Here is a 24,804-nt window from a genome sequence, read left to right on the forward strand (position 1 = left end):
CACCTGAGCAGACTAAAGTTCCAACCCCCTGCCCCGCCCTCTCAGCTCTGAGCAATGGATTGCTCATAGATCGCTTCTTTCCACGATCTCTTCACCAAGACTGTTCCAGCAGCCAATAGCAAAATCCCTCTCCTTTCCCCATACCCCAAAGCAGCTAAATTACTTCTGAAAACTGAATGACATGATTGGCAAAAGAATGCAGTACCGCGACGCCCGGCTTACAACAAGATTTACTTTGGCCTCCTCAACCAGCAGACCCACTCCCTCCCTTTCCCTCCCCTGGCCTTCTAGGAAAGCAGTGTCCTCAGCCATACGGTCCCTTTATGTGTTCATCACACACGAGAAAATCTGCCAAGCAACACAAGAAGGCTTTCTGTAGTCAAGAAAACCTCGCTTCTCTGAGGCCAATTTAGAGTGCGCTCATGAAAACACACACTCAGTCCAAATACCAGCCCGGCTTGAGGTTCTGTAAGAAGGCATCAGGAATAAGCTGGGAGGAGAATTTTATTAGTCACACAAAATACATTTATTTAATTTATTTATTAGGTTTAAAGCTAAATATTATTTGCAAATCTCGCAGCTTGTCTGGAAGTCCTAATTTCTTAGACATGTAGGAAAATTTCTTTTGCTTTACTGGTTAAGATTAGGGAGAGATGGGTAGAAACATTGTTGAGTTGAGTTTAATCATGGTTGGTCAACAGCCTGTCCAAAATCTTCTATTTTGGGTCTCAGAGTAAACATTTCCTTAAAAATTAAGTAAACATTCGTAGTCTCAGCATATATGTATCATATATACGTGTCTGTTGATATATATGCCCAGTTTAAAAAGTTGAGATTAAGGAGATGTCTCAGTAGATAGAGTGCCTGACGAGCAAGAGTAGTTCTAGTCTCAAGCACTCACATAAAAAGCTGGGGTACAGCTATGCTTGTTTGTACCCCCACATTGTGGGGTTAGAGTTAGGGAGAGCCCTTGAGTTTGTTATTCAATACCTAGCAGAAATAGGCTGGCTTCCTGGTCAGGAGGAGGTTGTACCTCACAGCAGTAAGGTCAAGAACAATAGAGAAAGACTCTTGACATCTTCCTATGGCTTCTGCATCTTGTGCATCTGCAGACACACACACACACACACACACACACACACTTTTCTTGGATTGGTGATATTAGTGTGTTGATATATCTCTAATCACCAGGAAAAGGTCTTTATTTTGCTCTATGCTGTTCTATGGCAAAACCGATCTCGTAAGCTTCAAGAAAAAAAATGTGGCTTGTTAAAATATGGAAGACCAGGGAAAATGTTCAAAAATCACTTGTGTCTCTTAACACTCAGGTTATTAGCTCTCTGTGAAGATTTCCTGGGTCATTCTTGTAGGTATCTCTGTAGATTTTCCATTGTATGTACCAAATGGATCTGGAACTGCATGCATTTATTTTTGTATCTCATGTTTTGAAAGAATTAATAGACTAGTCAATAAAACAGGATTGGCTTTGCATGTTTTAATAATGCTGAGGAGAAAAGCAATATTTGGTAGACAGAAAAGCTAATAAAAATGGTACATAAGGTTATCCTTTTTTTTTGTAATGATCTATAAAGTTAAAAAACAACAACAACAAAAATCCCTCTCTTTTAGGAGACATTAGAAAGTTCCAAAACACAACACCCTACAAATTCATTTTTGTTATCCATAGCATAATATGTATTTTAAAATAAACATTGACACCTACTTTGTTGACAAACTCAATAGTTTAAACAGAAAAGCAAAATGCAGGACCAAGTCAGCTGGCAATTAGAACCATATGCTGATGTTATGTGGACACAATGTGTGCCCTGCTTCAACAGCCTGAAAAACGGAAATTTATGGTTGTTCTGTGGTAATTAGACTACATTAAGTCAGTATTATCCAGGTAGTGCTACAAAGGACGTTTATGGCTTCTACTTATGACATAGTCAACTCTTATTCATCAGTGTTTAGTGCAGGTCAAGAAATGCTAATCTCTAACAATTGTTACACACACATAATAAAATGCACCTGATTTATTTCTGGGGTTTCTCTTATTGATTTCACAGATAATATGTAGCAGTACAAAATTTCCATACATTAAAAGGAGATTTACATCAGTGCTATCAATGCTGGACAAGTTACCGACCACCTATAACCTCACATTCTTCACCTCTAGAGTTGACAATGCATCATGGGTTTTCTGTGAGGCAATTCTGTATCCAATCACGGTTCCCTAGCTACCAGTGGGTGATCTGAAAATGACAGCTTCTCCCCGTGTCCCCTGCCTCACCTCTGCCCTGTGCCTCCGTTTTTCTATTTATCTGTGGCCCACTCTAGAGTCTCTGGGATCATGGAACGCACTATGTCATAGATGAAAATTTCAGGCAATTAACCAGTAAAAGAAATTAAAAAATAAATTGAATTAATGTGTCTTTGACATTATGGGTTGAAATGACTCCATAGGAATCTCAGAAGAAAAGAAAAGGGAAGTGTTACGCCATGAAACGGGCCTTCAAGCCATCAGCGGACTGTCCGTGGTTTGTTTTCTCAGCTAAAGTATTCAGACTGTTCACATTTTCCATTGTGTAGTTTGGTATCTTCAATAAATGTTGGCCACTCGAACAGGTCTCACATTTCGGTTCTGGTTCTTTTTTTTTTCTTTTAATTTCTTTTATTGAACATTTGTTCATATGTATTGTAAAAACAAATAGAAATTAACCATGGCGATCGCTAAAATATAAACCACAAACTTGAGTCAGCAGAGGTTTTTCTGGGTAACCAGACATTCCATGTCTCCGTGTGTCTCAGCCCTTTGTCAACTCATTCAATGATAAATGAAAGAGATCAGAACAGAACACAAATTATCCCCTCTTAAGAGTCCTATATATTCTTGGTCAGATCATAGCCCCACAGGGAAACTTGATCTAAGTTTAAAAAGTACTTTGGTGTTTCAGAAGGCTTTGACTTGATTGAGATCCAGAAAATACGTGGTATTGACTGGTGACAAGTTGTCAGAAGGCTGAGGCAAAAAGGCTTTGCTTCTCAACTAAAGAGCATTAATCCTGTCTGCTAGTTATTTTTTTTAAATGTCCTTAAATTCACTCTTTGTCACTAAGGATAGCTGTTGATTGGTTGATTGATTGATTGATTATTGGTCAATTTAAGGTATGTGCTTTACTTTTAGACATAGAACTAAACAAAAAGGCATTTTCCCTTCAAATTCCTGTAGCCATTTTATTCCTCTCCCACTGCACTGATATCTAACTAAATATTTGTCCCCTCTATTCTCTCCTACCAAGTCTGACTGTAGTCATTCAAATTTGAACATAATATATCAAGTATTTTTTCCCACAATATCAGACTATGTGAAGTGTACAAAAAATGTGTTACAGTCTATGCTCAGGGAATTTCTTGCTTGATCCTAGAAAATGTGTACATCACCCACAACCCACAGGAAACAAACATCCTTTGTGAAGACACTTGCTGCAAGGGAGAATGGTAGAGAATGGATGACAAAATATACGACATAGAAAAGTGCCAGTCACACTTAGAAAATGGCCCACAGGTATGATGAGTATTATTTGCAAATCTGAACACCCTATTGAAGCGTAGGAGATTCTGCTCAACACATTTATTCCTCCCCGCTTTCGATGTTCATCACACCAGAAAGGAGAGTGCCTCAACAGGACATTTTCAATGTATCTGTAAAAGTTAGCTTATAGTATTTCCTATTGTCCATAAAGAGTGTTTGTTGTTGTCATCCTCACAGATCAGACATTTTGGCTAAAATATTTATGGTAGACCTAATTCTAGTTCAATGTTGTTAAGTCAGGGAAACGAAGCTGGGGGAAACTGTATAAATTGAATTGTTCGAACAAAGCCTTTTCTTTTTTTCCTTATAATTATCTTTCTCAACTTCCGTGATGAGTTTGTCAATTAAAAGTACGTTCATTTTGATTGAGGTCTGAAACTGATATACCTCCCAAAGTTTTGGACTCAAAACTCAATGAAAAGGGACCACAGAGGCATGCAACCAACAGCCACCTAAATTTGAATAAATTACAGTTGTTCCATTTTGCCACAGCAGCCAGAAAGGCTTTCTGGCTGACCACTCCAATGGGGTCTGCAGAACTGAGGGAGCATATAAAATGTGAGCACAGATTGCACATAGCTGTTGCTTCATTTGTGTTTAACAGCCACAGAAAAAGGCCTCAGTTTCCACTCAAGGGCATCCCTTGAAAAAAAAAAACCAATACATTTCAAATAGCAATTTTCATTTTTAAACTATAAACAAAAATGTAATAGAACCTTGAAATTCTCATCCTAAAAACATTCTACAATTCTATTTGTTAGTTAGGGAGGCAGAGGTACAGGAAATCGCCTTCTTCTTCTTCTTCTTCTTCTTCTTCTTCTTCTTCTTCTTCTTCTTCTTCTTCTTCTTCTTCTTCTTCTTCTTCTTTTGTGTGTGTGTGGCAGTTTTTGTGATTTTATTTAAACACAAAACACACACACACAAGCCATCTATTCATTTTCTTTGCTGGGTAGCCTGGCATTGGGATTGGTGATTCTGATGGCCAGCTGTGCTGCTCTTTCTGTGATGACTTTTCGGTTCTTAGAGGACACACTGTGAGTAACCTCAGCATAGTAAGATTCGTTGAGCATCAGCAGCACTTCCGGCTCCTTGACATTGTGGACCAGAAACTTCCGGAAGCCGCTAGGCAGCACATGCTTGGTTTTCTTGTTGCTCCCGTAACCAATGTTGGGCATCAGCATCTGGCCCTTCAATCTTCTCCACACCCTGTTGTTGGTGTCTCTGGGTTCCCGCCAGTCTCACTTAATTTTCACGAATCGGTCTGACTGGTGCCTGATGAGCTTCTTGGTCCTCTTTCGGATGATTTTGAGTTTTACCAGAGGCTGGAGGGCAGCCATGATGCTGAGAAACAGATGGCAGCTACTTCGTAGGCGGCGCCGAGGAAGAAGGAGACTCTTCATATTTTATACGTGAAAATGTTGATAATGGACCGTTTCTGCAGCAGAGTCCGTTCATGGGTTTTATTTTGAAAATGTGTAGTAAGAACGTCAAGCACACCAGGACAATCCATTCGCTGTTGATCATAGGCAAGTAAAAGACAAGGTGCCAGACTCTCGAAGCTCTTAACTATTCTCCTCCTTCCACGTTAGCATGTCTGTTGAGATTGCCATTGTTCAGGTCTCCGCTAGGCAGCCAGATTGTTGAGGTTTCATGGATGTACCTCCTCTGTCATTTCTAGGAGACACTGTGTCAAAGGTGTTCTATGATACTACTGGGGTTTAAATATTCCTGTCCATTCAAAATCCAGGTTGAAATGGAATTCTTGTTGTCTGGCATTCAGAATGGAACTTTCTGCAAAGTCATTGAGCCCAATTGGTCATATTCAAGGGCACAGCATCAATGCCCTTATTAAAGAGACTATAGAAGGATTCCTCGTCTCTTCCTGACCCTCTTCCCCCTGTCTCCTCTGTTACATCATGCATGTGTTCTGCCTTTTGCACTGTGAGGATGGGGTTGGAAAAAATGCTGCCTATGTAACAGACACCCACTAGACACTGAATCTACTGACCATAATCTCGGACTTTCCAGATCTGTGAGAAGCAAATCTCTATTGCTTATAGGTTATCATGCCTAAGGCATTTTGTTACAGCAGCAGAAACAAACTGAGACAAGTGAATAGAAATGGGTAATTTGAGGAAGCCTGAAAGATTAACCTCACACCTGGTCTGACTTCTAAGGGCTAGACTGTAAGATAGGTGAATTTGACCAGAATGTTCTAATAAGAAAGAGAGAAATGAAGTTTTCCGTCAAAGGGGCAGCATCTGTGAAGAGGAAACAAATTTGCAGAAATAGGTACTGCACAGCAACCTGGAAGATGAGGTGGCAAAATCAACAGTGGGTCATCCTTACATTATATTCTATCTTGAGGACAAAGAGGGAAAGAGAGTTATGGACAAATGAGACACTATTTGCACTTTAGGAAGATCCATGCCTACAATGGCATGAGGGTACAGGTAGTGAGATGGTACCATCAGAAGTCTACTTGAGAGAGTGGAGAAAAAAAAATTCCAAATGATATTAAAGGAAAAGCTAGGATTTGCCAGTCAACTAACTGTATGTAGACTGGAGTTCACACACACACACACACACACACACACACACACACACACACACAGAGAGAGAGAGAGAGAGAGAGAGAGAGAGCTCACACACAGAATACCCCTAAAGATCTTAAATGGGTCTAAGTTTGTATTCTAATATGTTTCTTTCTGCAATGTAAGCTTCAAGAATGTGTAATAACTTCAGGCGTCCCTGCCCCGCTTTTTCTTTTGCTCTTATTATGCTTGAAATCAAACCTATGTATACCCTTATGCATACTGGGACAAAGGCTTTAGCACTGAGACAGATCCCTAGCACATTTGACTACATCTCCTTGACAATGAAACTCCAGTAATCTTGGGAGTTAGAGAATCATACAGTTTTCCAAGCTGGTCTCATGTACTCCTTTGTTTTGGTGTGGAAACTAACTATAACCTTCCTTGGTAATAGTGAATCATATTGGATTTTCTGTCCTCATGGTCAGTGAGTTGCAGAGCAATATTTTGTCAGGATATGAGACTTCCTAGAGGCCATGAATTCGGAGATGGTCTTGAAGGTCTGGTAGAAGCAAATGATAGGAAGTGTGCCTGGCTGAGAGAATATCATCAATAAAGGTGAAATAATAAATGTGCCTGAGAGGCTGCCAGTAGGTCAATGATAGCTTGCACTTCCCTTACAAACGACTTTGGCCTTCTACCTTTAAAGACATGATGTTTGTCTCGACTCAAGAAACTAGAGAATATCAACCATTTGATGCCTCCGAAGGTAAAGTGTCCCATAAATGGGAAAAACTGAGTTTGTTTCCTTGTGCTTATATTCTTAGTACTGGGGAGAATTGGAGAGCTCAGTTCACCAGTGAGAGACTCTGTGGCAACAAACAAGGTGGACCGTGACTAAAAAATAACACCCATGGTTGAACTATGGCTTCCATATGCATGAACACACAAGTACATACCTGTGCATGCATGCACACTTGCACAAACACATATGAGTCTCTCTGTGTGAGGGGAGGGAGGGAGGGAGGGAGAGAGAGAGAGAGACAGAGACAGAGAGAGACAGAGACAGACAGAGATGGAGAGACAGAGAGACAGAGAGAGACAGAGGAGGGGAGAGGGAGAGAGGGAGAGGAGGAAGAGAAGGAGAGGGCGAGGGAGGGGAAGAGGGGGAGAGGGGAAGAGGGGGAGAGGGGAAGAGGGGGAGACGGAGAGGGAGGGGGAGGGGGAGAGGGAGAGGAGAAGAGAGGAGGAGAGGAGAGAGATTATCCTATCCCTCAGTACCTATGCTCTGAGATTTGGGGAAATTTCTGTCTACAACACCATGCCCTCACCTCCACCTGGCCTTACCAGCTAAAGGAACATCTAAGGCAAACCAGGCAGGCTTTGAATCTCAGCAGGGACTTGTGCCTACAGAAATTCTGATTTGTATGTGCGTGACTTCTGTAAACTAATTTGTAGCTGAACTCATATGACTTCATCAAGGTTTAATAAAACATTGTCAGCACATTCAGGGTTCAGAGTTCAGCCAGTTCCCCTGTGTTGAAGAGTAATTCCCACCAGGTTTCACTTCGCAGAGTTTGAGAGACTATAATACTGACGAGAAGCTCTTGGTGCAAGGAAATCAAAGTGGAACACACAAAAGAATTTCCCTAGGCATCACATGGTTGATATGTATTTTCTAGCTTTCCCATGCCCAGACAAACATGCCTCAGAGGTAGACCTGACACCAGTCACAGAAGACACTGAGACTAGAGGGAGTTTAGTATTCAGAAAACAAATATCTGAAAGTGAGAAGTTTTCAATCTTTGCCCTATTTCAATTACTGAAACCTATTTTGTTTTATAATTAAATATTATAAGGCATTTAGTGTGTCTGTTCTTTGACAATTTCCTTCTCTCATAGTGCATTCTGATAATGCTGCCCCGTCCCCAATCTCCTGCCCTCTTACCTACAAGTCATCTTCAAGTCCTCTTCCCTCATTCATGATTTTAATCATGTTCATTTGCTTGTTTCTTTTCTTGAGGTCCACTGAGTTTGACTAGTGTCATCTGTGTGACCATGTATTTGAAACTATCCCTTGGGGCAAGGTTGGGTCGTCAGTGAGTATATATTAGAAGACAATGACTTCCTTGTCTCAGAGTCAATTGGGAGCCATAGGAGGGATAGAGCCAAATGAACAACCTTGTTTTATCCAAACTCTTACTCCCTGATCTAGGAGCACCACATTGCTTTAAAGCAGTTTCAAGAAACTGGGCCATTTTACATAGAAATATGTATTTCTAATAGCAATTTTAATGAACCTAAAATGTTATCAAATTTAGGGATTGTGATCTTAACAATACACTAACACAACATTTAATTGAGTGCTTTTATCTACTTTTTCAGTGCATCATATGAAGAAAGACATAATGTCTGATTGCTCAATCAGAATAATAAAGTAATAAAATCTATAGGTATTCTTGACATTGTAGCCATACTGATATAGGAACCTGTAAATGCTAGCTCATTGCTCCATCCCTTCTGTGAGGTGCAGACTTTGTAACTCTGGTGTCTCTCTGTTCTCTGGGTTGCTTCTCTGCTCTGTGTCACTCGTGTAAGCAATGTCCACAGTTGAGTGAACCGTTTGAGAGTCCTTGAGTGTTTTTCCCTTGTGGCTGTCTTGAATGATACAAATGGGATCACAAGCTTAAGTTTGGACCTACGAAGGCTCAGGTACGTCTAAATGTGATGGAGGTAAGATCTAACTCCCTGTGGTGCTCGACCAAGGATGCAGAAGCCAGTCCTGGTCTACCCCTCTGTCCTTTTTCCATGTTACCTTTTCCCTTGTTCAATCACTCTTACCACACTGGTCTTCACAGTTTTTCCTTTAAAGTGATAAACTGTTTCCTGATAAAGCTAAACTCTGACACAAGCTTTTTCTTTCTCCAGGCTTTATCGTACACGTTTTTGTTTATTGTAGATCCACCAGCACAGTGAGCCAGTCTCTGATAACCATTCCACCTGTTAGTGTTCCCCACCATTGTACACAGCCTATTCTCTTCTTTACAGCGCCGTGTGTAATTGGTAGCGAGCATGTGTGATTGGGGGTTTAACACGGAGTTTGTCAAGAGCTTTGAAAACTTTGTTATGCGCAAGGCAGACACTCTGCCAGTTTTGCTGACTGCCTGGAAGATTGCATCTACAATGATGAATGAATCTGCTGCTGAGCTAGTCTGATCTGCTCGAGAACCCGCCCAGCCTCAGGGAAGCCGGAAACACTAGAGAGACCACAAGCATATCTGATCCTTCTCAGGACAATATCTCAGTACACTGTTCAAATGAACCCCCTACACTTTGACATCTTTGTGGGAGTTTGAGGAACAGGGTCAAGAATTTCTTCTCTCCTCTAGAAAAGGCAACACAAATTTAGCCAATTTAAATTAATGGGTAGGAAATCTAGCTATTGACTGGATTGACTCAACTAGTGCCAGTAGCCTTTTTAGATTTAAGATAATATTTTTTTCTGGCACCAGAGATCAAACTGAGAGCCTCACACAAGTTAGGCAAACGTTCTACCCTTAGCTTCATCTCTAGCCCTAAGACAACTTAAGATAAAATTATTTACAGTGATTTTTGCAGGATGTAGAATTCTTTCATTTCTTGAGGTCTCACAAAATCTCGTTTCTTCAATAAACTTCTAAGCACCTATATTGGCTATTTTATTTTGATAATTTTCATGGATGCTTAGAGCATGTCTTTTCTGATCAGAATCTCCTAAGAGTTATGCCTGTCTTCAGTTTTCCTGGCACTATGAAACCAAACAAGGATACTGGGCCAGGGACAGTATTCTGGTGGAGGCATAAACAAGACTTTGAAACACATCCCTTAGGGCTCTCATTTATAATAACCATATGCAAGACAAATGTTAAAGTCTTGCCATAACACTCAAATAATATTTTATTATTTTCTTTTTGCAGTTTTCCTCTGGTGTGTGAGGCGTGTATCTGTATACATATGCATGTTTTGCTTGTTCAGTGCAGATGCAAGCTCTTGCATATAAAAATTGGTGTCTGCAATCATCCAATCATCCACAAACACTTTTCTACTTTATTCACTGAGGCAGGGTCCTTCAGCCTTAATAACCAGCCTGCTCTGTAGTTCTTTCCCTTTGAGGCTGGAATTATAGGGGAACTACCACCCTACTTAGCATTTACTTGAATTCTGAGAATCAGAACCCTTGGTCATCATGCTTGAGATGCAAGTACCCCAGCCATCTTCCCAGGCCTCGAACTTTAAGATTTATTGAAAACTATGTTTCTTGTGAATCAGCACATATGCAATGTTTAGATAATTTACAAACATGAAGACACCATTTGAAATGTATGCTATAAAAGACAGAGAAGGACTAAAAGATAGTGACAAAAATTTGGACAGCAGCTACAAATTTACCAGCTCAAAAATATAAATAAGCAAGTGTTAAAGATGGCATACTTTTAAAGGCAGAGAAGCAAATTAAGACATGAAAATAAATGTTTTTCTCCTCGACTAATTCTTTAATGACTGCCTAGTGTGCAGTGGATACATACATTCCATAATTATTAGGGCTGCACCCAGATTCGATGCCTGTAATGTATATAGCACAGTGCACTGTCCTATGGGACCCATCAGTTGTTGGCACAGCATTAGAAATGCCCTGTGTTTGACTACTAATTGCTCACCACAATTTTCCTAGCACATTCCCTCCCTTGTTCTCCCCGTAATGGATGGATGGGCTGTTCAAGCACAGAATCTCAGTTATCAGCCACAAGTCGTGGAACTAAAAATCCATTAGGAAGCTGTGATAACTGGGCACGTGTCAGCAGTGGCAGTTTATTGCTGAACTCCCCCAGAAGATACACAGTTTGCCCATGTTCACCTCCTGCAGATGCTGAGAGGTTTTTACTCCTGAATTATGCTGCTGGAGAGATGTGGACACGCTGGCTGCTACCTCCCTTCACTCCCTGCCAAACCCTCCACTGGTATGTCGATTTTCATTCCACGCTTAAAACTTTATGCTTTATTAAAATCCAAAAATTAATTATTTCCTCATGGTAAGAGTTACCCCTTAGTGAACTATATGTCTGACTGTTTTAACGCCCGTGGTTTAGGAGAAATTTTAGAATCAAAAGTTAAGCTTGATTCCGGTAAAAGCGGAGGGTGTGACATAATCAGAGCAGAAATGTCTCTGGATCTCCTATCTGTCACTTATGAAAGGCCTGGGAGTATTTTCCAGAGCAGGTGCAGGAGGTGTTTCACACCTAACACAGCATCTTGGTGTAGCTAGATCCTCTGTGACATTTCCCATCCAGGAGATTTTGTTTATGTGATTGTGATTTATAATCTCTAGGGGCCATACACCATTTCTTTTGTGCAGAGTTTAGACTCTTGACCTGCAGCCTTGTCTCCTAGGGCAGCACTGCACCATCCCCTAATGCCCCACTGTGTGCTCACTGATAATGCATTTCCTCCCAGAGGTCTTGCTGTGTGCTCTTAACCACTGGGCAGAGTGAGGCTAACCTGCTCAAAATGAATCCCCAAGCAGCCTTCACTCACCATTTAACCATGGGGTTAAATAGTCTCAGGCACAGCAACAGTTATTTTCTGTTCTCAACTGTACACACAATTGAATATTGAGTATTGTTTCCCTCTGTAGATCTGAAAACAATTTTCCTTCACAAAATAAGCTTATCTGTGTAAGCAATTATCTTCTCTATTTCTATCCCCCCTTAACTTACTGTTGTTTTATGCTGTTTTTGCAGCTAGGCTCAGGACACTCCAACCTTTTTAAACCACAACAATCAGCTGAAAAATCGTAGGAAACATGGCTGAAAACAAAGAGAATCTCCCACATCTAATAAAGAACACAACTGTGTTGCAACTTCCTTCTACTTGGAAGAAAAACATGACACAAAAGGAATAATTTTTAAAGAAGTGTGGGAAAAGAGGAATCAGTTTCCAGTAATTTGAAACACTCTCTCTCTCTCTCTCTCTTTCTCTCTCTCTCTCTCTCTCTCTCTCTCTTCAGAGAACAATTTCCCCCAAGTGATTTGCATGACTCTCAGAAAATTGGAGTGTGTATGTGTGTGTGTGTGTGTATGAGAGAGAGAGAGAGAGAGAGAGAGAGAGAGAGAGAGAGAGAGAGAGAAAGAGAGAAAGACAGAGAGACAGAGACAGAGAGACAAAGACAGAGACACAGGGAGACACAGAGACATAGAGAGAAAGAGACAGAGTGTGGGTGTGGGGGACTTGTGCCGCAGTGTCAATGTGGAGGTTGGAGGACATCTTTATTGAGTTGTTTCTTTCCTTCCACCTTTAATGGGTACAGAGGCTTGCATCCAGGTCACCAGGCTTTCGAGGCAAGCTCTTTATTCACTGAGCCACCTCAGTGACCCTTTCGTATAAATCTTGACTCAAAAGTTTAGTATTTTATTGATTATCAAAACTTTTATTGATTATCAAAGCATGGACATATTTCTGTATTTGATACATTCGTTCGTTTCCATTGCCTATTTTCCCTATTGGTTCTGTGAGGAAGGGCACAGACAAAGCCTCTGCCCCCAGAGATTGGCAGAGAAATGCAGGCCCTTGGGACTACTCTGAGGATATCTGGTGTCGTAGTTGCTTTTCTATTGCTATGAAGAAACATCATAACCAAGACTGCTTATAACAGAAATCACTTGACAAGGCCTTGCTTGCAGTTTCCGAGGGTCTATCTGTTCTCATTCAAACAACCACTACCACAGCTGGAATTCCCAAAATTCCCTCTCTCATCCTCTGGGGAGAATTTGAGGTTGAATACCCATTATCTTCTCAAATATAATATTTCTTGGTTGGCATATACCACTAACTTTTATTTTCCAAAGTTTGTAAAACTCTGGACCAAGTATTAATTTAGAACATTCCATTGCCGTACGCTACTTCATTTCCCACTGACTGCTTACAATCTATGACTTCCTAAGACGAGCAGAGCCAGAAGCTGCTAGAAAGAGCTGAAGGGAGGTAAACAAGTCATCAGGCGCCAATGATTCTGGGGCCCGAATAGCTGCGTTTACACATTTTGTGTGTGGAAAGAGCTTGTGAGTTCTAAGAATCATTGTTATCAGTTTTCCATTCATGAATATAATTTGCTAGAGTCTCGCATTTTGTAAAGCTTTCAAGGGAAGCAGAAACGACTTTTGTTGTTGTTGGTTTGCTTTGTTTTTGTGGTGGCTGTTGCTGTGCAAGGGTAAGGTTGGACCTTAGGATAATAAATCAGAATAAATCTATGATGATAAAAGTAGTGCTGGGATAAAGATGAGCAAAGGAAAGAAGAACAAACGTATTTCACCCACTTTCCATCGTCAGGTACAGAGGCCCTCAACTGTACAGTGAGGTGTTTCATTCCTACGACATCATAGTACAGTGGGGGCTAGTATTCTCATTTAGAGATGGAGTAAAACCTCCCCAAGTGAAGACCCACCCTTTCCACCCGGGATTGGCTAAACTGAATCTAGAACGACCTCTCACAGTGCTTTTTAATGATTTCTATTGTATAAAGTAGCAGAAGTTTGTAGTGCATTGTACGGGCCCAGGACATAACAGTTGCAGGAGGGAAATAACCAAATGTGTCACAGTTGAGTAGATGTGCGTGGAATTTTACAAGATGTTTCCCAAAATTTATCTTGGGACAGGTATAGCTCTGAGTGCCTAGATCCCAGCTTTTTCCCTAAAATATCTAACACAGATGAATATTAGCAGCTGTCAGGTTGAAAAGCTTTTTGTGCACACCCAGTATTCCTTTGCTCATAGTTACCTGATAATAACCTCCATACAATAATAGGTTTCAGACCTTTAGCAGTGAAAATTGGTGCTTACCCCTCTAAGTGATATAATAGGCTACAGGCTACACTGGTTAATCATCTAAGTATTCTATGGATCAATTCTTAATTCCATTAAGGACACACTCAACACTCTCTTTTCTCATCACATATTCATTGTGTAAAGTAATATTTATGAACCAGCACAATATTCAGGGAAGTACTAGGAAATGGAGTAGGACCCGGGGGATTTGCTCCAAGGTCTAAGTCACTGGGGGATGTGCCAGAGAGGCACATCAGAGGTTCCTTGATGTCTTAGCATAATTAATTGTTGGATCTTTTGAGAACCATACTGGCTTTGAGTTATAATGGACATCCTTAAAAAATTTACTCAAAAACCATTTGTCTTTATGCTGATATTTTCAAAGATGAATTATCACGGTTAGCTTTAGTTGTCAACCTGATGCAACCTACATCTGGAAAGGAGGAGTTGCCGTCATTGGCCTATTGGCATGTCTGTGAAAACGTTTGTGAATTGTTTAGGGGGGATGGAGCACAATGAGGTTGGTGCTATCCCTGGGTAGCTGGGCCTGGGCTGCATATGAAAGGCATCTGAGGCAGCCAGGGAGACCAAGCCCTGTGTTAGCTCCTACCTGGAGTTGCTTGGCTTTCCTCCATGATGTATGTAACCTGTAAGCTGCAAGAAACATTTTTCTTTCCCAAATTGCTTTTGACATATCATAGCAGCACAAACAAAACAGAACATATAATTTGAAAGGCTGTAGCTATGATTTGTATGTTGAAATAAAAAGAAAACTAAAGTAAAGTAGACTATTGACTGAAAGAGTTGGCTTTCTGTGGGATGACTATCTACTACCACGAAAACATGCCAGCATGACTCTCGTTCACAGGGCTCACACAGTGTTTCCAAACAGAAAGAGGGGAATTTTGCCTCATCAAATCAGTGCCTCATCAAGAGTGCTAGCCATCTTAGGGACCATAGCTGATACAATTCTAGGATTATGAAAATCCAGCAAGTCTTTATAGAAAGGAAAGTCATACATTAAGACAAAGCCATACATAAAACCAAGAGAAAAGCAAAGCTATGAATCAGGTCTGTCTGAGCTGGGTGAACTGTGAAGTCCCAGTGAATACAGGGCATCATTGTCAGGGTCTTTGTTCGTTCACAAAGTCTGAGTAATGACAAATAATTTAATAGATTTAATATTTACTGCAGACTAAGTGATGCAATTAATTTGACTTCTTATTACACTAATTAAAATGCACTGCTCTCCTTACTTTCATTGACCAGGCTGAACAATAATAAACAACAATCCACAGTACCCAAAAAGTTAGCTATAAGCCCCCATGGTTTTTTTGGATTGGGTCATTGTCTATGAGCTAATATTCATCCAAAATATTAAATCCTCAAGCACACAGAAGCTCATATAGGCAAATAAAGATGGCGGGCTTGGAATATAATTTCCATGATTAAATTTTGAAGGAATGGACACACAGAGAAAAACTTGTCTTCCTCTTAGAAGAAGGTACCAGAAAGACCCCATTCTTATACTATAAAGGCAGCAGCAATATCTGAGGCATAAACATATCTTCAGATACTCCTCCCCATCCTTTAAATTTATTATGCATATGAATTAGAATGTAAAGGTTTTCATTAAGTTGAATGCTTTCTGTTATACTTGGCTTGATCTTACTCCAACCATCACACTTTCCTTCATTCAGTGTCAGACTTCTCTCCCCCCTCTTATATATATGTATATATATATATATCAAAGAGAAATATACAAATATATATGAGAATGTATATATACATTCTCAAAAATATATATAGTTCTCATATATATATATGCACTCACACATGTATATATGTGTGTGTGGTATGTAGTTATGTATGCATGACAGCTACATATATAATTGATTGCTCTGTTGCTATGTAGCTATACCGATATAATTAAGAGCAATACACACAGCTATCAGCTCTTTTCTTCATTCTTTTTTTCATTTTGCCACCTTTTTTCTGTCCCAATCATTACAGTGAAACAGCTCACTTGAAGGTCTCCAATGTCCTAACTGAACAGGGTAACAGGTCAGCTCATGGTTTTATTCTTGCCTTTCCTACATATACCTCTCCGATGTTTACTTTCACTAACACTCTTTCTTGATGGGTCTTTCCTTTGGGCTCCCAAGGCATCACACCCCTTGCTTCTCCTCCATGCCGCTGTACTTGTCTTCATACGGCTTGCTCCCTCCTACCCTTTAAATACAGAGCTTCCCATGATCCTCTCCTTGGACTCCTTTCCTTCATTGTCTCCTCATGTAGCTTATAGGCCGAGGATTCACTTTGGTATCAATGACAACCACATCTGTTGAAACTGTTTCAGTGTAATGATTGGGACAGAAGAAAGGTGGCAAAATGAAGAAAGAATGGTGAAAAGAGCTGATAGCTGTGTGTATAGCTCTTAATTATATCGGTATAGTTACATAGTGACAGAGCTATCAATTATATATGTAGCTGTCATGCATACATAACTACACACACACACACACACAGGGGAGTTTATTTAAAATTTTTCTACCTTTTAGTGCGGTATGTGTTATGTGTATGTATGTGTGAATGTGTGACTCTATGCAAACATTAGGATGAGAAGCCAATGTCTAGCATCCTTTGAATTGCTCTCCACTTTAGATTTTGTAAATTACGTTTTGTTGGGATACATTCATGCCCATTCACATACATTGTTACCAGCTACTTCTGTACTACACAGGACGTCTGAGACACTGTGGCATACTCTACCAAGCCTGTCTGGAACTTTTATCAGCAGATATTAGGCCCCTTAGGCTGAGACAAAGTTTTTCAGTGAACCTGAAACACATCAATGCTGCTAGGCTGACACACCAAGGTGCTACAGGGATCTACTTGGCTCAACCCGCTTCTCCCAGCAGTCACTGGGGCCATAGATGGCACACACACCCCCGCCCCCACTCACTTTCTTCACGAGAGATGAGGATCTGAACACAGAACCTCATGCTTGTGCAGCACATGGCTTACTGGATGAGCTCTCCCTGGCTCCTGAAGGAATTGTTCTCAGCTATGAAGAAAAATGAAATCACGACGTTTTCTGAGAAGTGAATGGACCTGGAGATTATGTTATGGTTTTTCCTCAATGTAAATTCCTATGAATTATTTTTTATAGGTATGTGTTTGGGGTGTGTGTGTGTGTGTGTGTGTGTAAGATAATATAGGTAATGAGATTATAAAGGAGACTGTGAGAAGGGAAAAAGATGTCTTAAGGATAGAAAAATAGAATGTATATGACATAAAAGCAGGAGGAAGAACAGAGGAGAGAGGAGAGAACCCACAGGAGGGGCTCCAGAAGAGGGTGGGGAAACACTGTGTGTATGAAAAACCCCATAAGTATACTCATTGTTTTGTATGCCAATTAAAAGGAACTAATTAATTTTTTCCCCAAATTTGATGGTGAACTGCAGGCTGTCTGTGTATTTACGTGGCCATCCCCAACCCTAGCTGTCTACATGCAAATCCTTGTATCAATGTTTTTCCCGTGACCCTTTCAATCAGCATGCTTCTATACCTTGCTATTTTGATGCAGGCTGAAACACCTGGTACAGCCCTGTCCTTCCATCTCCACAACTGTCTCTTCACAGGCCTTCCAGAATTCACTTGGGAATCTTTTTGACCCAGCAGTGTCTCTCTGCTACCATATTATCACCCCAAGTTAATGGTTCTTTCCATAACCCAGGGAAGCTCAAGTCAGTATTAGCATAATTGCTGCGAGCTTCACAGATGGTCATAGGCTTTATGTGCAAGAATATAATTTTATTTTTTGGAAAAAAAAATTAGCTTCTGATTAAATTTCTAGTTTTCCTGGATGAAACTTTTAGATGTGTTTGGATGTATTTGTCCTGAGTGAGGGGGCCTAGGATGCTTGTTGGGGTTGCCTTGGGTGCCATCTTTTCTTCGCTCCACCCAGCTGCTTCTGTGCTCACCCACCACGTGCTGGCTCCAGCTGCTCCTCCCCTGCCTCCTCAGAGGCTGTGAAAGTAAGGGAGAGAGGTCTCCTCTGCTCCTGATTTCCAAACAGCTGTGTGATTGTGGTGATAGAAGGATCTAGATAAAGGACATCTCTGTGTGACCCTCTGCTTTTCCTCTTGGTTATGAATTCCAGGAATCATCTGTCTTGGGGACAGATACAGCACACTGGCTCTCAGGGAAATTTTCAAGTAGGGCAGAACCCAGAGTTTTCACTCTACTTTCTCTTCTCTCTGTCTCTCTGTCTCTCTGTCTCTCTCTCTGTCTCTCTGTCTCCGTCTCCTTCCCCCCTTCCCTCCCCTCCCCTCCCCTCCCCCCTCTCTCTCTCTCTCTCTCTCTTCACACGTGTGCATGCACACCCACGTACGCATGTATGTGTATGGTAGTGTTAGAGGTAGAATCTGACAGGTCTTTCTCAAAGGTGTTTTGAGCCAACTTAGGACCAGCTTCAAATGAACAGAAAACTCTAGAGCTGCTAATGCCTGTTGGTTAGCTATTCCCACTGCCTCTCTAAACGCTGCTAAGCTCCTTACTACATCTAAGCTGTGCACATATACATATACTACACATATGCACACACATACAAGTTAAACACATTTTTAGAAAATAATGGGTTTTCTGATGAGTGTGGTGCTACTGAGTGTAGAGATTTCTTGGGTGATACAGGCAGACAGTTGCCCATCACTTACACATGCACGTAGGAAACATCCACCATGTTCACCATTCACCAGTTGTGAAGTGGAAACATGGAGAGAGACATGCACAGACACAAGGGTGTCCGAGGTGTGACCAGTGTGAAATGAACAGTAGGGACAGCAGATGAAGAACTAGTTTCCTCCTATATACATTTACTTCGCAGAGCCATCCACACTTAGGGGAAAAATTGCTTCCAAACATAGCCCTTCAGCATGAAAAATTGAATTTACTTCGGATATTAGTTCAAAATTAACGTATCAGTGTCTGACAGAAATCACATTTCAGTACTGTTATCTGAGCATAGTGATAAATTCTAGGTCGGTCAGGCTCTTTCCCAGATACACAGCCTGAATTAGATCAATCATTTATTGATTGGCAATATTGAAATTTCTCATTGTTTATTACATTTCAGAAGATCTGTCAGCCCCTAGGTGACAAGGGTGATGAGCTTCGAGGCTTATCCATTAGCTCATAGGATGAAATTTAATGTAAAGCATAGTCTAATCTTTCGGATTTTGGGACTAATTTTGACATATTAAGGTTTTTGTCTTAAGAATCATGAAATAGCGATCATTTTAATTTTATTTAAGTGAAATGTTACAGAGGTTAAGAGGTCTGCAGACAAGCTCTTCTCCAGGTTGTCAAAACTGAACAGGAGAACAGCCTTGTCATGAGGTGTATGTCTTGGCAATGAAATATTCTGCCCATGAAGAGATGCTGAGCCAAGCATGGCGTTCAGAACCTGACCTTAGCTCTTACAAGTTTAAGAGCACTAGACTCTTGAAGGTGTGTTGAAACTGATGGGTTCTAACAAGTTCTTTAGTACCTTACAATCCACACTGAACTGTTAGCTTTTATCCCAGATGCAAATATGAAGGTTTTTTTTTCTTCTTTTTCCAACTGTAACTGAATCACAGACCGCACCTCTGTTCCCTTCGTTGGGTTCCCAGCTGACTTTATATTGGGATCCCTTTTAGTAATCTCACAATTCTGAATGCGGATCCCCATCTGCTGAAAATGTGACTCTTTCAGTTAAACACGGAAAGTGGAGGGTGCCCTTTTTCTATGTAGATTGTATTCCAGAGGAAACCCCCATTTCCATGAAAAAAAAAAAAAGGCCTCTAAGACTAGCTCCTCCTGGTCCTTCCCATTCTGACCGGGATGGAGGAAGGCTTCTCCTCCCCCTCCTCTGGTTTTTCCATCTTCCTGCCTGTACTCTGATTTCACAAACTCTGAGATAATCCTTCTTTTCTTCCCAAGTGTAAGCAGGTCGACTTCAAACAGATTCCAAAAGGTCACAAGATTTAATGGGCACAGCAATCATCAGCTAAATTACATTTCTAGGACTGATGGGGTAGACAGACTTGGAGACCCCCTTCTCCAGCATTCACTATTAATCAGCAGGTCTGGTGTCTCTCTCAGCATGGCTCCCTTGCCTTGCTGCAGGCAAGGGGAGAGGCTGGCTCCCACTGACTGGTCACCAAAGACAGCTGCATGAACTTTCTTCTCACATAGTGTCTGTCCCTAAAGGACTTGAAAGTCAAATGTGGCTGCCACTCAAATTCGAGATGCTAGCTTTTTATCTCTGGCAATTATCTGACTCCACTTGTAGTTCACAGTCCTCTGCCCGACAGTTGTCACTGATGCTCAGGGCCTGTTAAGACTTAGGGATTTTCACGTTAAAGAATTCTCTTCTGCATTGATTTCTAGCAAGATCCAGCAAAACTCCATTGCCAATTGCTTATTTTCAACTCTTTCTAGATCCTCAAACTTAGAAGAAATGAAAACCATGGGATTATCCTGACAAAGGAACTTAAATATCCTCACCTCTTAAAATTAAAAAACAACCAACCTTTGGGCAAAGACAAGGATATTGTCCTGAGGTGCTTGTCCAAGCCCACCTTTTACAATCTGGTTACTTATATGGTTTCTGTTTCTTAACAAGGAAAACACAAAGCCTTGCTCCTGATCCTGATACTGCAGGGTGTTAAGCTATAATTAAAGCTAAAACCCTGCACAAGAATGAACTGAAACCATTCAAAGTTAATCAATATACCTAATATGTCAGTGACTGAAATACCTCCCATTGGCACAATATCTCATTTGCATGGGGCTTTTGTGTAAAGCTTCATTTTATGTTTTAATAACCAGCCAGTGAAATAGGTTGGAACCTCTTCACATCTCTATTTTGCATATCATGGCAATTTTCTGAGAAGTTAAGTGGTGTGTTCAATGTCACTGAGATGAAACATGACAGCACCGGCACACAAATCCAGACCTCGTGATGACACATTCAGTCCATGTATGTATGTGTATGTTTTATATGTGTGTATATGTGCCTATATGTATGTACATATCTTGGACAGTATTTTTTAAAATATAGCCTTTTGAGGGAATGCAATAGCTGTTTTTCTTAAAAACGATTTGATCTATTTGGCCCAGATAGAATTTGTAAGCAAATTGTATTTACTCAAATTAGCCTTCTAAAATGAGCAGAATCAAATATACTGAACTTATTCAATAAGAGAGAGGTTGATTGTCAAAATAGCCACACTTATACTATTTCCAAAATCTTGGATAGCTGTCAATAGCAATGAAGTTTAGAAAAACCACAGAAATATGAAATCATATTTTGGTTTGTCACAGAGATCTAGCAACCCAATGGCGTATGAAAGATATACATAAAAACCAGAATCAAGAAAAATGGTGGACTATCACAAATTCTACTTTTAAGATATTAAAAGTTTTTCTGAATTATAATAGTTTAACTAACTCCCATACACAATAAAGAAAGGAAGGAGAGAGAGAGAGATGGAGGGAAGAGAAGGAGGGACAGAGGGGAAATAAGGAAAAAGTAGGAGCCAGTTTAGACCACATGGAAACCTGACAAGGGCCAGGGGAGCACTGTGGATCTCATGGGGAGAACTCCAAGGGTCAGAGTCCGAGGATGACTACAGAAACCCTGAGTGTCTTAGTAATACTCAGAGTAGACATACGCTTACTACCACTGCATCATTCTGTCATGATTAAATACTAGGAGGAGGGAACAAAGATGGTGTGAAAATATTTATACTCTCAAACAGTTATTTTATTTTCAGTACTAACCAATTTTATTTTTCTCTCTTCCTCCTCCTCCTCCTCCCCTTCCCCTTCCTATTCCTCTTTCTTCTTTTGTTTTTGTTTTGTTTGTTTTTTGGTTTTTGTTTTTTTTTGTTTTTTGTTTTTTTTGGGGGGGGGGATAAGATCTCTCTGTGTAGCCTTGGCTACCCTGGAACTCATTCTGTACTCTATGCTGGCCTCAAATCAAACATTCACCTACCCCTGCCTTCCAAGTCCTGGTATTAAAGGTATGTGCTGCTACTGCCTGGTGAAAAAAAATAATTATGTGTATGTTTGTGTGGCTGAGTGTAAGTATGTGCACCACATGTGTACAGAAGCCTTGTGAGGTCAAAAAGGATGCAGGATCTCCTGTAGCTGGGGTTACAGGCAGTGGTCAGCAGGAATAGAACCCTGGTCCTCTGCAAGAGCTGTAAGCATGGTTAACCCCTGACCCATCTCTTCAGCCTCAGAAAATTTTAACTTTCAATGTCTGACGAAACACAGTGTAGTTTCTCCTTAAAAGAACTTTTACAAAATCAGACATAAACAAACAATATCGAGAAATCCCGCTACTGAATGTCTTAATGATTTTAAATCCAACACACTGGTTGGCATGTCTTGTGTGTGATGTTTGGTGAACTTTTCATCTTTGCTTTTGTTCCGTTTTTCTGTTTTAATATATTTGAATTATACTTGATAAAAGCAAATAAAACTGAAATTGTAATTCATGTAATGGAAGCAATCACTTGAATCCTTAAGTTAATGTGACATTTTGGATATGCAAATTATGGATGTCCTCGAAAGTTTATGGATGTCAAGAAAAAAAGAACATCTTTATTGTTTAGCACCACGCTGGGAAATCAGGACAATGTTGAGATACATATTGAATAGGAACACACTGCATTATAATACAATATTATATTACAATATTATAATGCAATGTTATATTACAAAAATAATCAATATAAGGTTCACAGTCAAATTATACTTTATGTCTTATCATATTACCATAAATTATGGTAAGACACAGCTAAGATTGTGTTAGTTTTCTATTTCTATAACAAATACCTAGGATAATCAACTTATAAAGATGAAAGGTATATTTTGGCTGAGTGCTTCATAGCTTTGAAGATTTCAGTTAGTGCTTTGTTAGCCCTGTTACTTTGGACATAAACTCTCTTGCCCAGCTGGCACATGTGGCAGAACACAATTTCTCAACACATAGCCAAGGGATGGCAGAGAAAAGGAAAGACTAGAGTCACAATCCCCTCCAAGAGCATGTCCCAGATATGCTCGAGCCTCTCATTAGGTTCCACGTTCAAAAGGTGACATCACTTCTCAGCAGGGCTGAGCCAGGACCAAGCCTTGTTAGCATTCTGGTCTTTCAGGTTGCTGCAAAGCCTAGCTATAACAGGAGGATTTTGCTTTCTGAAAAAGAATATTTGCCTGATGTTAGTAACTAAAAATTAAGCTTTTCATAAGCAAAAGCAGGGTGTTTATGAGGGGCTAAGAAATAGCATTTCCTAACATCCCGATAAATGGATTCTCTATCTCTATAATTTTCCTACATCATTTATATACATTATATATGAAATATATGTGTGTATATATACACATGTGTGTATATATACATACATATGTGTATATATTTTGTAGAATGTTTATATATAGGTGATCTGTATATGTATACACATATGTATATGATGTATATGTATGTGTATACATGTATATATGATGTAGGGCAGCAGACTCTGGGAACTTTCTACACGTGCAAAGTATTGGGCTCTTCCCAAGGTCTTACTGAGCCAGTACATGATGTTAGGCAATGATTAGTTTCAAGGAGTCTCCAGAGATATTAATGCATGCTCAGTTTGAGAATTGATAGCATAAAGAAAACCAGACAAAGAAGAAAGAAAGTGAAGTCAGCTAATGACAGAAGGGGCAGCCCTGGCCCCAATTGCCCTGTGCTTTAGAGGGAAGAATTCATAAACATCTCCAATGTACATAAGCAGTCAGAAACACTTAGAAACTTAGATGTATTTAAGTTGTGAACCTCACGGGATGCTAGAGAGAAACTGGGTGGCCAATTGTGGATGTAACCTTCAGATCCTTTGTGGCAGGCAGCCCCTTTAAGCCTTAGGCTAGGTGACCAGGAGTGAGCAGGCCTTGCAGTGCCTGGAAAGGGACTTGCTCATAGGGCTTTACTGGGCCTTTGAATCAGTCTCAGATATTATGAGCCTTTATGAATCCTGGGTGCTTATAAACATCCAAATGATAAAGGGAAGAGAATCCGAGACCAGGAGCACACTCCCAGCTTTTCATGTATTTAAAGTTTGTGTTTGAAAATTTAAATGAGATTCCAGAAGTTGTTCGGTCCCATTAACCCTGCAATGCTTGAGTTCTCTAATATTGCCACAGTGGTCAATTATTGCATGTTTTCTACACTTAAAGGGAATCACGGTAGCTTTCATTCTTTGCTGGGGAGCTTTAGGAATGAGGATGGATTTGTTTATGCTGAAGTGGTAGCTGTCTTCTTTCGGGTGGCTTAATAATTATTCTCGCAGGATTAAGAATATTTGTTGTTACTGTCCATTATTCAATCCATTCTTGGCTTGAAGGAATTCTCTCCTATAGTCAGGAATTTCTGCTCCCTCTGTCTAGTACCTTGTGCAAGGACATGGTACCTAAACTTAGCCAACTGGATGTCTTATCTCAACATGTTTAATTTGGAGCAGTGACACATTGTTTGAAGGGGCAGATTAGAATTCAGTCACAGCTCTGTGCTCAGCTGCAGAGGCAGAAGCATCAGCCTATGAGGTCTGACAAAAGGATTGTGTCCAGGGTTACTGTAGGCAGTGGCATCTAGAGTATGTGGCTCTGTGATGTGACATAATTAATCCTCTTACTCACTTTAATTCTATTTCCAAGTTCTTTCACCTTTCCCTCAACAGCTCGAGTCCTGTGAGTTATCTGGCATGCTCTGAGTTTGCCCTTCTG

At 40.4% G+C, this 24,804-nt stretch overlaps 1 protein-coding gene and 1 pseudogene across 2 annotated transcripts in view; both read right to left on the bottom strand.

The window, feature by feature from the left end:
• Positions 1-24,804, bottom strand: part of Cped1 (cadherin like and PC-esterase domain containing 1) — a 262,923-nt gene that overhangs the window by 66,145 nt on the left and 171,974 nt on the right. The gene's annotated exons all lie outside the window — the stretch shown is intronic.
• Positions 310-18,284, bottom strand: LOC147004026 (large ribosomal subunit protein eL32 pseudogene; annotated as a pseudogene).

Source organism: Mus caroli, unplaced genomic scaffold, assembly GCF_978045245.1.
Source record: "Mus caroli unplaced genomic scaffold, Mus_caroli_1 scaffold_7, whole genome shotgun sequence".
Lineage (NCBI taxonomy): Eukaryota > Metazoa > Chordata > Mammalia > Rodentia > Muridae > Mus > Mus caroli.